The sequence below is a fragment of the Cyanistes caeruleus genome, chromosome 5, assembly GCF_971803275.1.
Source record: "Cyanistes caeruleus chromosome 5, bCyaCae1.hap1.1, whole genome shotgun sequence".
Classification (NCBI taxonomy): Eukaryota; Metazoa; Chordata; class Aves; order Passeriformes; family Paridae; genus Cyanistes; species Cyanistes caeruleus.
The window spans coordinates 77,740,192-77,753,011 of NC_141705.1; the positions used below are offsets into that span (position 1 = coordinate 77,740,192).

Here is a 12,820-nt window from a genome sequence, read left to right on the forward strand (position 1 = left end):
TGACTTTTCAGCTGTCCTCCTTCTGAGAAACTCACTTGCACCGGGTTTATGGATAGGGATATGAAGGCAGCTGCAGAAAAGTATACCACAAGGCTAAATGTTAGACTTCTAAGTGAATTGATACTGAAAACAAGCAAATTAAAAGGAGTGAGACTGTTCTCTGGCCTCTGGCAAATTGGTGTTTTTACTGTTTCAAGCAAAGTGACATGTCAGTCAAATATCAACAAAGAAAAAGCAAAGGGAAGCAGAGAAAGTCAGGGCTCTCCTTAGGCAGATTAATCACTGGCAATAGTGAAAAGTAACTGCCTATTTGCATTGCTGATCTATTTGGGAGGTGAAGTCAAGGACATTTTACCCCCTAACTCCCCAATCCTTACAAAAATAAATAATTCTGCAGCTTTTAACTGCACACTCTGCAGTCTCCCTGACTCCAGTGGGACTGTGGACACATGCAAGCCTGTGGATCAGATTTAAATGTATTACAGTCTTGTTTCCAAGGGGTCAGTAATGTCCCAGCCAGCAAAGGAGCCTGTGCCCTCCTGTACAGCACACATTTTTTCCATGCTGTTTGCATTATCACTTGCTAAATTTATCACACTTCTTCCCTAGCATTGCATGTCTTTCCTGCCTGGGAATTTCAGATATAACAGAGTGCATGCTCTGGTCACATTTTCAGAGAGTCTACCACCCTCTACAGCCACAATCTACCATTGAGGGTTCTAGGAGGCAGCTTTTGGGGAAATACCTGCAGATTTGGAGAGTGTGGTTGCTTCGAGACAGCTGTATGAAGGGACCCACACAGATTAGATGTAGATGTTAGAGACAGAGATATTAGATGTAGAATAGACATTAGATCTAGGATAGATAAAGTTATAAATTAGATAAAAGCAATGAGTTTTTTTACTATGAGGCCATGGCACAAGTTGCCCAGAGAAGTTGAGGATGCCCCATCACTGAGGACGTCCAGGATCGAGTTGGGCTTGGAGCAATCTGGTCCAGTTGAAGATGCTCATTGTTAAAGGGGTGGGCTAGGAGAACTTTAAAGGTCTCTTCCAACTCAAACTATTCTGTGATTCAGCGATCCACAACAATAAATCACATTGTATCCTTCCTGCTGTGCGGCTCAGATCATCGGCATCTCTTTCTACTTGTCCTGTTTTAGCTGGGAATGAGGAAGGAAGGAGGATGTTTAACAGGAAAAGGACACTCTCAGGAGTAAATTATACCCTCTTGAGTTGCCATAAGCTTTGAAAAGTACAGTAAAGAGCTGCAGATGAGGCCAGGACTGCATTCAAAACACAGGCATGAGGACAAATTTATTTGGAATATGACAGGAAGCCACTTGAGAGCATCCAGATACGAGCATGTACAGCTCAGCTTAAGCAATGCTCTTTCTTTACAAAAGTATTTAATTTTTACATCTGTGTACAAAGGATCCTTGGGGTTTGGTTCAGGTGAGATTTGAACCCTAGAGAGGAAAATGGGAGGCTGTTTCCTGATCCTGAGCAGTCATTAGCATGCCTCAGTCTCAGAACAGTGGGACGAACCATTGCAGAGATACAATTAAAGGTGGATTTATCTCCTGTGTATATGCTAATGTACACCTCTTGGGCCAACAAGGTTGGGGCACAGCAGCTGCTAATTAATATATTAATTATATTTGAAGGATGGAGGTCATTGTGTATTTTCAGGGCCTCTTACTATTTCCATTCTTTAACAAGGAAAAGGAAACCGATATGAAAATGTCCAGAATTTAATTAACTTTCAAACTGAAGGCAGTAGCTGTAGCTTTCTGTTTGATGCATCTTCCTCTTCTCATCCCCTTCTTTCTGTCTTTACCCATTAAAAGTAAATTAAAACACCACACTTATCAAGACTGTAGCTTTCCAACATAAATCTTTCTGTATGTGTGGCTCACAATACCCTAAGAGGGAAAATGACTCATCCTAATATTTTTTTCATTTTAGAAGTGGCTTCAATGCCTACCCCAATACAGACAGAAGGCACTGGGGAAGCTGTTTCAGGCCAGCTGCAATTATTATTCTCATTTCACAACAGAAACAGATAGAGCCTATCCAGCTCTCTTGTTTGCATCCTGCTTCCTTCGCTGTCATTAAGGATAAAAGCAAACTCAGAATGACACTGGCAGCCAGAGATCAGAGATGTGATGTTGTGAAAGCCTCAGCCACCAGACACGTACGTGCATTACGCAGAACTGTGATGTGGAGGCAGAGGTTGGGGTGAAGTTATTAAAGCTGTCTCAGCACCTCCTGCGCTGTCTGGGAAATGCCACACCAGAAATTATCTTTTGCGTCGTGACAGTTAAAGTTAGGGACAAAAAAAGGTAAAAAAAAAAAAAAAGTGTACTACATTACATGCTTCTTATACTGTCTGTGACTGGTAAGGCTCCTCTTGCTGCAAAAATATTATACCTATTGACTGCAAATAATGTGTGATTCACTGTGGGCAGAGAATTAAAGGCAATTTGGATCCTTAAAATTCTCTTTCAGAGGAAAGGAGAATATAAAAATGAAAGTGGTAAGTCTTCCCTGCATGCATCTTTTCTCTCTGCTTTCTTATAATTAATGTTATTTTCACCTGGTCTAAGCTTTCTTTATGCTCTGTCATCTGCACAGCACCAATATCTCTACATTGCCAGCCATCATGCAAGGTAAGAGCAAGAAAGACAAGAAAAATGGTGAATGCATTAATAAACATTTATTACTGATTTAGTTCAACCTGGAGCTGTGATTGTTTGAAATGGCAGCATCAGAAGTACATCCAGTCACTCATATATGCAATTCTTTCCTTCAGAATGTAGTCTTATTGTGGGGGAGTTTTTTGTCCCCTGGAAGACTTCACATACACTCACATTTAATCACACAACACAAATCCAAAAATGAAATTACCTCTGTGACTTTTACAGAAGCTTCATGTATACTGAAAAGGGAGAATAAGTGGCAAACCAGCATGAATTACAGTAAGATACTTCCATTAGGGCTTTCTGGTGATATTATAAACAAAATTATCCTCAAGCCACCAGAAACCTGAGCCAAAATTATAGGCCCTGTGCTTCAAATAAAACCTTGTGAAAAATTAATGGGTGAATGTAAAGTTAACAGTGTTCATTCCGAAAATTCTGACGCAAAGGCGCATATCCTTAAAATGTGCCTGCCTGCTTTCTCCTTTCCTCAGTGTTCAGAAGGCTTTTTTGGTCAAAGGAATGTGCCCTGGTTTTCCTCTTGTAAAATAAAGCTGGCTGAGTGCTCCCTGATTTGGAGACACTTTTGTAAATCCTTTGAGCAGTTTCAAATTTGGTCGGGTGTCTGGCCCTCTAATCCGTGCTCTCCACATTATTTTAGGCCACTCTGAGTTCAAGACTGTAATCATGGGGCACCAACTACCCCTGTGGTTGTAACACAAGTGGAAAAGGAGACTGCACATACCCATCAGATGATACGTAGGAAAATGCATCCATTAAAACCCCAGGGGCAAACGAGGTTTTCAGATCTTTTCAGCTTTCCTTGGAAACAGTCAAGCCAAGGGGCATGAGAGTGGAGCAAGAGGGATGTGCAGCATCAAGAGAGGTGGCTGGGGGTGTGCCAAGATTTCCACCAAGATATTTCTGAGCTTCTGCTGCAGCCTGACCCTGCCTGAGCCTGCTGCCTTACCCACAAAAGTGGTGCAGTGTCCCTGAGAGGCCACGTTAAGGTTGACTCGTGTGCTTTCCCCTTTGGCTGCTCACTCATGCAACAGCCACATGCAAAGTGTGTGCCTGTCCTCAAGTAGCCTCCAAGCGCTCTTTAAACACTAATCCAGTCCAAACTGTTGAATGGGGCTGTGCTTCTACCTCTGCAGGATAAAAAACAATGGGGAAAGAAAGAAAGAAACAATTTGCCACTTTGAAGCCTATAAAAAAAAAAAAAAGAAAAGAAAGCCTTTCATCCTGTAGCATGATGTATCGTAAGTGACATGGGTTCCTTGCATTAGCATCTGCAGACTATAATTATCCATGTAATATAACAGCTGGGGAGTGTTACTGTGATGCTTGGGGTTGATGGATGCTCTGGGAGGTTAAGCAGAGCTTGCTAATAATAGGATCTCTGAGATGCTGCATGGATCTCTGTAAAATGGTCCCTTTTCTGCCCTGGAAGGAGCACAGGGCATGGAGAAACCAGTCCTCTGCTCCCATCCTGCCCTCTGCTCTCTCCACCTCCCGTCCCTGGAAATCCTGCTGTCCCACAGTTAATTGAGCCACTGCTTTCTGCTGTCTCAGAGGGGCCTTTTCCTCTTCACACTGAGAAGGGAAGCCTGCCCTGTCCTTGAGTCATTTCCAGTCCTTTCCCTGGGACTGCAGAGGGGACTGGGCAGCAGGGAGGAGGGAAGGAAGGAAAGCTGTGCCTCCAACAGCTGACAGAATGGCAGCTGCATAAGAGAAAATCTGGGGTGCAGAGAGTTGTCATCCCCTAAATCACCCTCTCTAGCTGCATGTTTACAGACAGACCACGCTGCTATTAACACAGGGATCACACTGAATTCAAGGCTTTGCTCTCTGTGTGAAATACGAAAAAGAAGAGGAATTTAGAAGCCCCTGCTGCCCCGAGTGCTTGCCATACTGAGCAGCTATTCATCACCTCCACATTCGAAGGGCTTAACCTTTGTAAAACCTCAGCAGCACAAACTTGCCAGGATTAAACTATTTAAAGCTGAGCTTGCCAGAGCATCTGCAATTTGCACCTCTTGTCACATCCATGGGCTGCATGACAGGTTGGAGAAGGTGTAAGGAGAAGTTGCAGTGACATGGCCAGACTCAGAGCAAGATTAATATCAAGTGTCAGAGATGCCTGTCACCACTGAGGCCAGTGGAGGAACACCCCACATGTCTGGCCACTGACCCAGAGCACTTCCAGCATTTCCATTTCCCTGAGATTTACCCCTCACCTCTCTTTTCCCTGGAACAGCCCATGCAGAAGGAGTCATTTGTGTAGATGTGGGAGGAATGAGGTGGGTTGTGATTGATGCTGTCACGACAAACACCAGACCTGGCCACTTGCTCTGGAGATGTCTGATGTCTGCCATTTGTGCCCTCTGGATCAGAGGAGTGAGGGTAGAAAGGTCTGTCTGATGACAGAGCTGTGCAATGAGTGTGATGGAGGGAGGACATCTCCACCCTGGCTGACTTGGTATGGACTCTGCTTCCGTGTCACGATTCACGTGAGTTATGGCTAAATCGGTTCCAGGGGAGTGACCTCAGCCTCAAAATCAGCTCCAAGGGCTGGTTTTGGTGAGTGACATGGAAAATTCCTCAGCTTTCCCTGGAACTGAACATCCATTCATTGTGTCTGCTGCTGGGCCACAAATGTCCTTTGCTCAGGAACAAGCAGGACAGGCGAGGACACCGATTCGAGCACAGTTTTCCCTCCTTGGAACATCCATAGGGTGCCTGTACTATTCTGGGACAAGAGTGACTCTCTGTCCTCAACTCTGCACGCCACAGCACAAGCAGAGAAGGAGGCTGGTCTCTCAGAGCTGAGGAGGGAGTCAAGGACAGGCCCTGGGAGTCACACATCCCAGTTTCCTTACGTAGTATCCCTGAGAATTTTGAAGTCAGGGGCGCAACTTGAAACCCTGGGAAAACCAATAAGCAATTTCTGTAATGGCCAATTTTTACAGTACTGGAATTGCAAACCGAGACCTCAAAAGGCAAGAGGATCCCAACTGAGCAGGATATCAGTCAAATTAACTTCTCCCCTCAGCTCTACACTTGCCAAGTTCCTAGATATTTTACCAAGAAAACAAAAATCGGAGCGCACAAGTGTTTTCCTTCTAGATTTTGTCTAAGCTAAAGACACTAAGCAAACCTTTAGGGAAAGTTTAGAGAAAAGGAAAATTGGCTCACCCTTCCCACTTATTGCCTTAATAGAAGGGTTGCAAGGAAATGAAACTTCAGGATACAGCATTTATTCCCAAAGCCCACAGCAAGCTGTCACTCTGTTTTCCCATGGAACTGAGTAAACAGAATACCACTTGGCCTCTAATAAATGTGAAAACAAGCTCACAAAGGAGCACTTGATCAGAAGTGACAAGGCCAAGAGTAGAACAATCCAGAGGAATAAATGAAACTTGAAATTTAGTAATAATATTCCCTAAAGATATTGCAAATTCTGTTCTGACTATTGCAGAGGTCCCCTGAATACCTTGTTCTAGTGCTTGAATTCCCTTCCATCGAAATTCCCACCGCCCCTACTGCTTCAACTTGCTCAGAATGAGGAAACCATCCTGAAATACAACAGGAAGGTCCATAAAGTAGCTGTTCTCTCCCATTTTCCTCCAAGGTGAGGGCAAATTTGTGCTTTGGGAAGCTTAATTGAAGCTAGCCACATATGGAGAAATGATGGGCTTGCTTGTTTCTGCTCTCCCTGGGGGGATGCCCTTCCCAGCTGAATTAAGTTGCCACTGTGTTTCACTAATGTGCATCTGATGCCTAATGAATTGGGGTGTTATTCCCATTGCACAGAGGTGGATTAAAATCGAGTCCAAAGCCTTTTCATTCATTTTGCTAATTATTCTCTGCATTCATTGCACGCAGATGAAATGATGAAAGCCCCCCCTGTTGTGCGGGATTTGGACATTTCACACTTGGAACATAAATTGGGCTGATTATCCTTGCAGCATTATTGTCACATTTGGGAGTGTGAGTGCCAGGAAGCAATAAGCTGTGCACTCCCACATTCCCGGTCTTTTAGCCCCTTGGAATGTGAGAGAAATCCCTTTCTTTGTATGTCGTGTTTCAGTTTCATATCTAGATCATTTTGGTGCACAAGACCTAGAGACAGATCTCCTTCAGATCACGTTTTTAAAAGTTATCTTCCATTCCCCTGTTCCCATACTCACAGAAGTTTCAAACAGAAGGCAAGATGCTGAAATTCTGCAAGTGTCTTCTTTTGGCAGTATCTGCTGGGGAAACAGATGCAGAAATTCTCTTGAAATAGAGAGTTTCTCATACAAATTACAGGCTGTTAAGTGACTTCCAGAGATTCCAGTTCATGGTCGATTTGCAGTTAGGGAGAAAGTTGTGAGAGTCTTGGATCTCCTGTTATTTGAGCTAACTGGGTTTAGTGATAGTGTAGGGAAAGTCTTCACTGTTGGAGTGCTGATCCAGTCATACTACAAGTGCATTGCTTCCCATTTGTCTGGCACAGCTAAAAGTCCTTTCTCCATAAGGACAGGACCTCAGGAATATCCAGCAGGGCTCCAAAATGCCAGATATGAACTTAACATTAAATTATTCAGCCTTTTTCCATTTTTTTTCTGTGTGTCTGCATACAGGCTGGAGACTTATAATCTCTACCTGCACTTCCATTTTATGGGTGATACAGTCAAGCTGCCTAGGGACTTTGAATTTTGGCATCACAAGAGAACAAATCAAAAAGAAATTTGCGGCTGCCATAAAGCACCAGATATCTGCGTGAAATATTTCCATTTTTGGGAAAAAGTTTTGGTATTTTCACAATAAAAGTTATGCTTTCAAGAATCTCCCAGCTGCAACAAAAGGGAAAGTAATGAGTGAGAGCAAGTCCAGCATAAAATCAAACAAACAAATCTCATACAACAACTTGGAATCTGACTTTATGCATCTCCCGTGGATGTGTGAAATACATTGACAGTTTGCTTAGTCAAGTGTCTTGTCTGGATGATGGCTGCAGCAACAGCACATGAAAGAGACTATGTAAAACAGGGGACTAAAATTACTCTTCAGCTGTGCTCCACTAACGAAGGCAATGTTGAAAGCAACAACATCTGTGCTGTGTGGCAGAGACAGGACAAAAAAATTGCTGTTAACTTTACACTGTGAAAAACTGGGGTGTGTTAAACAATTGCATCCTCACTTTGTGATAATGTGGCTGGGACTACGTTCTTGACAGGAATAGGCTATAATTCCAGCAACAGGAAATAAGAAGCTTAAATAAGCCAAATTCCATGGCCTTCTGGAATCTCATAACCGTTACCAGGATTGCACAAGACACTGGCTTCAGGGCAATTGCTCTTGAAAAATGTGGGGATGTCCTAAGCAAAAATAAATAAATAAATAAATAAATATACAAATTATCTAAAAATAGCAGCTTCTAATGCTAGAGTTGAGGGGCTTGCTCAAGTCTCTACCATCCAACACATTAAGGCTGAGTCTTAGGGATAAGTCTAATGTTGTTCTGTCCAACTGGCAGAATTGCAGCCTGAATTTTCCCTCCTACTCACCTCATACAATGTCTCTTAAAAGAGGCAAAGCCACTTTTCCTCATAAGGGCTTTAAACAAGTTTGGGAGGTAACTGGGAGAAAAAAGCCATAATGCATAACCATAAACATACTCTTAACACAAGCAGAAGTGTGTTCCTACCAGCACATGGCTGGTCCCTGACAGCCACGGGCATGTACCAGACGTGTTCATTCTATTTTAGGAGTGAAGTAGCACCATCATTTGTGAGAACACAGGTTAACCATGGAAATTATTTCATAAAGCCCATTCTCTTTTTTCTGTGAGGGCAGCAAGGTTTTGTGGCCTGACTGGGTATAAACAGGCTGACATGGGATGTAAATGTTCCAATTGTTGTATTAAATATATTTGACTGGAGCTGGACATGTGGCCACAGCCCTGGTGTTATTTTCCCAATTAGAATGTCTTGAGGGCCATTCTTGACACACGGTGTGTAGATGCTGCTCATGGCATTACTTGGGCAGGGAAAGGCTCAGTGCTCCTGGGACAAGGCCCTGCACATGGGATCCCACAGCTATCCCAGCACTCCTGGGAGGAACGCGGAATTTAACGGATGTGCGCTGGTTCGTTCACCCTTAATTAGTTTGTATCCTCTGAAGCCATGATGCACTGTAACTCATTGACCCAACATGAAAGGAGACAAATTGGTTAATTGAGAGAGAGCAGTGCAGTGCCTGCTCTGTCCTCAGGCACCAGGGCCTCTGCTTCCCCGAGCAGGATTGCACCCAAAGGCTGCTGGGTGGGCATCCAGCTGATCCCGGGCAACAAGGGCAGGAAACAGATGTTCTGGTGCCATCACCAGTACCCTTCCTCCCCCAGTACCCCCTTTTGCCCCCCCATTCTTCATCCCTCCCTCATACCTAAGATGTGGGAAGTGGAAAAGGGGGCTGAGCAAAGGGATTGCTTCACAGCTTGCATGAGGCTGGAGCAGCTTCTCTTTTATCTCCCAGGCTTGTAGGATTCCTCCTGATGCCCTGCTTGGAGCTGCTGAGCTGTCATTTCTGCTCAGCTTGGCCCTCACCGCTGTGAACTTCGGTGGAAAAACCTCTTTCCTCAATTTGCTTTTCCCTAACAACACACACAGCCCTCAGCTCAGGAGGGTCTGGGGAGATTTCTTGTCTCCCCTTGGTGCTGACCCTGCACACAGTCAAGGCAGAGCCTTTGCTTTAGCTTTAAAGTAAAAGCTCCTTTTTAAAATTGCCACAAATTGAAAACATATATTGCAAAAAAAAAGAGAAATATACATCTAATAAAATAAAAAGTAAAAAAAAAAAAATTAAAAATTAAAAAAAAATGAAAACCTTTCCTTCCTTTCAGCCTTTTTCACGGTAAGAACATTGCTAGTTCTGTTTTATTTCATATTAGAGATCTAAGAATTTTAATACCCGTGGCAAACTCCAGCTTGTCTTTGACTCAAAAAAGACTGGAATAGCAGCAATGACACTCAGCTGGAAATCCAGTTACTCAGAAAGTGACACCACCAAACCCCAGCCAAGCCTGCCCTATAGCTCCTCTCCAACAAAGTGCAGCTGAAAGTATTTGAAGAACAGAACAACCCTATGATATTTCTCTTTGGTGTTGCTGCTGGAAATATCAGCTGCCTTCCAAATACCTTCAAGCATTCCTCAGGACCCTCTGATGCTGAAATGCCCAGGGATTTTCCAGCAAAGCCTTGAGAAATTGAGGCTAAGGCTTAATTTACATTTGTGCCCACCTCAAAGGCCCTTCATCTTTTAATAAGGAAGAATGTTACCTTGGCCTGTTAAAATGTTCAAATTATGAGATCCCTCACTTTCATTTTGATTGATATCATATACAAAATTTCACATCATATTCTCTAGGTGACTCTTCCTTGGCAGGAGGGTTGGACTGGATGATTACAGAGGTCCCTTCCAATCCTAACAATTCTGTGATTCTGTGATATAAATTTCTTCAGGTTAGGTAAAATGGAGAGAGTGAAAGACACATTTTTTCCCATAAGAAAGACAAGGCTTGAAGATTCCTTCTTAGTATGATGATGACAGAGTGAAGGTTAAAATCAACCTGTGCTTTCTTACCAACTTACAGCAGTGCACACCATTATCCTTCACTAATGCCCCAAATAATGAAAAATGGTTCATATTTTAGAACTTTTCTTTTGCAACATCACAGATGTTAATAAAAGGCAGTGAGTGGGGCAGTGTGTTGGTCTGAGAACAGGCACACACAGATTTAGAGCGCAGCTGAAATTTGAGTGGCACAATCCCACTCTGGTGCGTGCAAAGTACATTTTAACAGCTTTTGTGCTGGTTACCACGTATGCCTGGCAGCTGGATGCTGAGAGAGTGGCAAATGCAAACTGCACAGCAAAGCCATGAGGGAGTTCTCAATGAGTGTTTTCTAAGTGAACAGCACAAATAAAATTACAAAAAGAAACTGCTGTTGCTCTGACACAAACCCCCATCACAAACCGCACAGAGCCCCCATTAGCCATCCTCTCTCCTTCTTTTTTCTTCCATCCCCCCCCATTTTTAATAACTATAAGAGATGAGATGCTGTGTGCTGATCCATCTCTCCGTGATTGTAATATAGACTAGATTCCAAAGGGACTTGATAAACACATATTATATTAAAATATTCTACCCAGTACAGCTTTGTTTATTCTGTTTCTTTTCCAGTGGAAATACACCTTATGTAAAGATGATGTCTATCTATTTGCATCTTGTTCCCAGGCCTTAGATTAGATGATGCACCCACAGGCAAATATGGTCTAAAGCTGTCAGAGGTAGAGCTCCAAAGACCCATAATGTTCACGTGTATGTTGTGAAAGGAAGAGATGACATTAAAAAGAGAAGACTAATTCAGTGTAACTTCAGGTATTAGACTGCACAGAGAACTCCCAATCCCAGACTGCATGTGCTGTGACCTCAAAGTGCTCCACCACAAGAGTCAAATCTGTGGGACAAGTGTCCACATTAATTCCATCAAACACTTGGACAGGCAAAATCAGAAACAACATGGAGCTGAAATGTATCATAGAAATCTTCCCTGGAAAGTTGGTGCTGTGTTTATCCTACTGTTTGTTTCCTATGGGAAAAGATATATGCATGCAACATAAGTTAGCAATAAACCCAAAAATTCTACATGCATTTAACTCCCAGTGGAGTGGTAGAATGAGGCAGTAAAAGGGCTAAAATAATTTTCCATTTTCATTGCACACCATCCACAGAACTGCTCATTAAGATGGTGAGACTTTCAAAGAAGAAGCCTCATGCAAGGCAGAGTATTTATGAAAGCTGTAATCATACAGGGGATACCTAATCATACAAGATTGTCTAGCCTGGGCTGGGAATTGAGTGAGGTCAGGGAAGAACAACCTAGTTGTCACCATAGGAATTAACTTTAGATCAAGCCATGATATGTTGTTCAGTCTAAATTAAACTGAGCTAAATCATAACAGGTTTGGGAGTTTAGACAGAAACCAAGGTCAAGGGTCAGTAAAAACACCTGGACAGGAAAACTCATTTAATTATATCACTGCTTGGAAAACTATCAGGATATTTGGGGACAGGGGTGGGAAATCAAAGCAGGATTTCAAGATAAATCACCTGCATAAAAAGAAAAATGGAAATCTGTAAAGCCTTGTAGAAATATAAACTCCAGAATTCTGTCTTGAAATGTATGGATCTATTGCTTGTTTTCACACCCATTAAAAAGAAAGGAGGCTCTTTGGCTTTTGGGTGGAAGATGGAGCATATGAGGTTTTTTGCATGGATGTTCTCTTTTTTGCTTCTAACCTTCCTCAAAGATAAGCTCTAGCAGCTGAGGGTTTCTATGCTGGCCTTTTTCAGACTTGGTTAGGACATCTGAATGTTTGTGAGATGTGTAGAATAATGTGCAGGAAGGCTTGAGCAGAGTAAAAATAACACTAAAAGCAGTAGCAGTAAATTTAGGAAAAAACCCTTTAATCTAAACTCACAGTGAATGTGATTAGTTTTCAGGCTTTGCTCTGCCAGCTTGGATTTATGTTTGCTTGATAAATATATTCCTCCTTCTGGAGCATTCTGTAAATGCTTGTTTCCTTAAAGTTTTCTTCATCTGAGAACTGTAGTGGTTTGAACAAGGCTGACATGAACTGAACTGTGTAAAGTGATTTGTGAGCAACAACTGAAGTCTCCATTAGACAGCTGAAAATAATTTCTTAAAGTGTAAAAGTAAAAACATAAAAACGTTGATGCCCTTCAAGATCTTTCTAAGGCACTTTGCAAAACAACTCAGCTCTCCTCTGTGTAAATCTGGATTATTTTAATAGCTAACCCTGTGGCTCTTGCGGAGGTAAAACCGTGGCTTTGTTTTCATCCAAAGCTCGGTTCCAGCTGCTCTTGGTACACACTTCTCTGCTCAAGCAGCATCCTAGCTGATGTTGCCTGGGTGGAATGGCTGTGATAAGATGGACAGATATGGAATTCCTGAATTGCAGTTATGGAGAGGAATTTTATCAGTCCCCCCCTGAAGCATGTCAGCTTGTAGCACTGTGCATACAAGGTTATCTGGTGGAAATGCTGATA

General features: G+C 42.8%; 1 long non-coding RNA gene across 1 annotated transcript; it reads right to left on the bottom strand.

Moving 5' to 3' along the window:
- Positions 1-2,703: 2,703 nt before the first annotated feature.
- On the bottom strand, positions 2,704-7,072 carry LOC147653285 (uncharacterized). The gene is made up of 2 exons (XR_015286892.1): positions 6,895-7,072; positions 2,704-3,852 (listed from the first exon to the last, which is right to left on the bottom strand). It is a non-coding gene; the product is annotated as an uncharacterized LOC147653285 (long non-coding RNA).
- Positions 7,073-12,820: the final 5,748 nt, after the last annotated feature.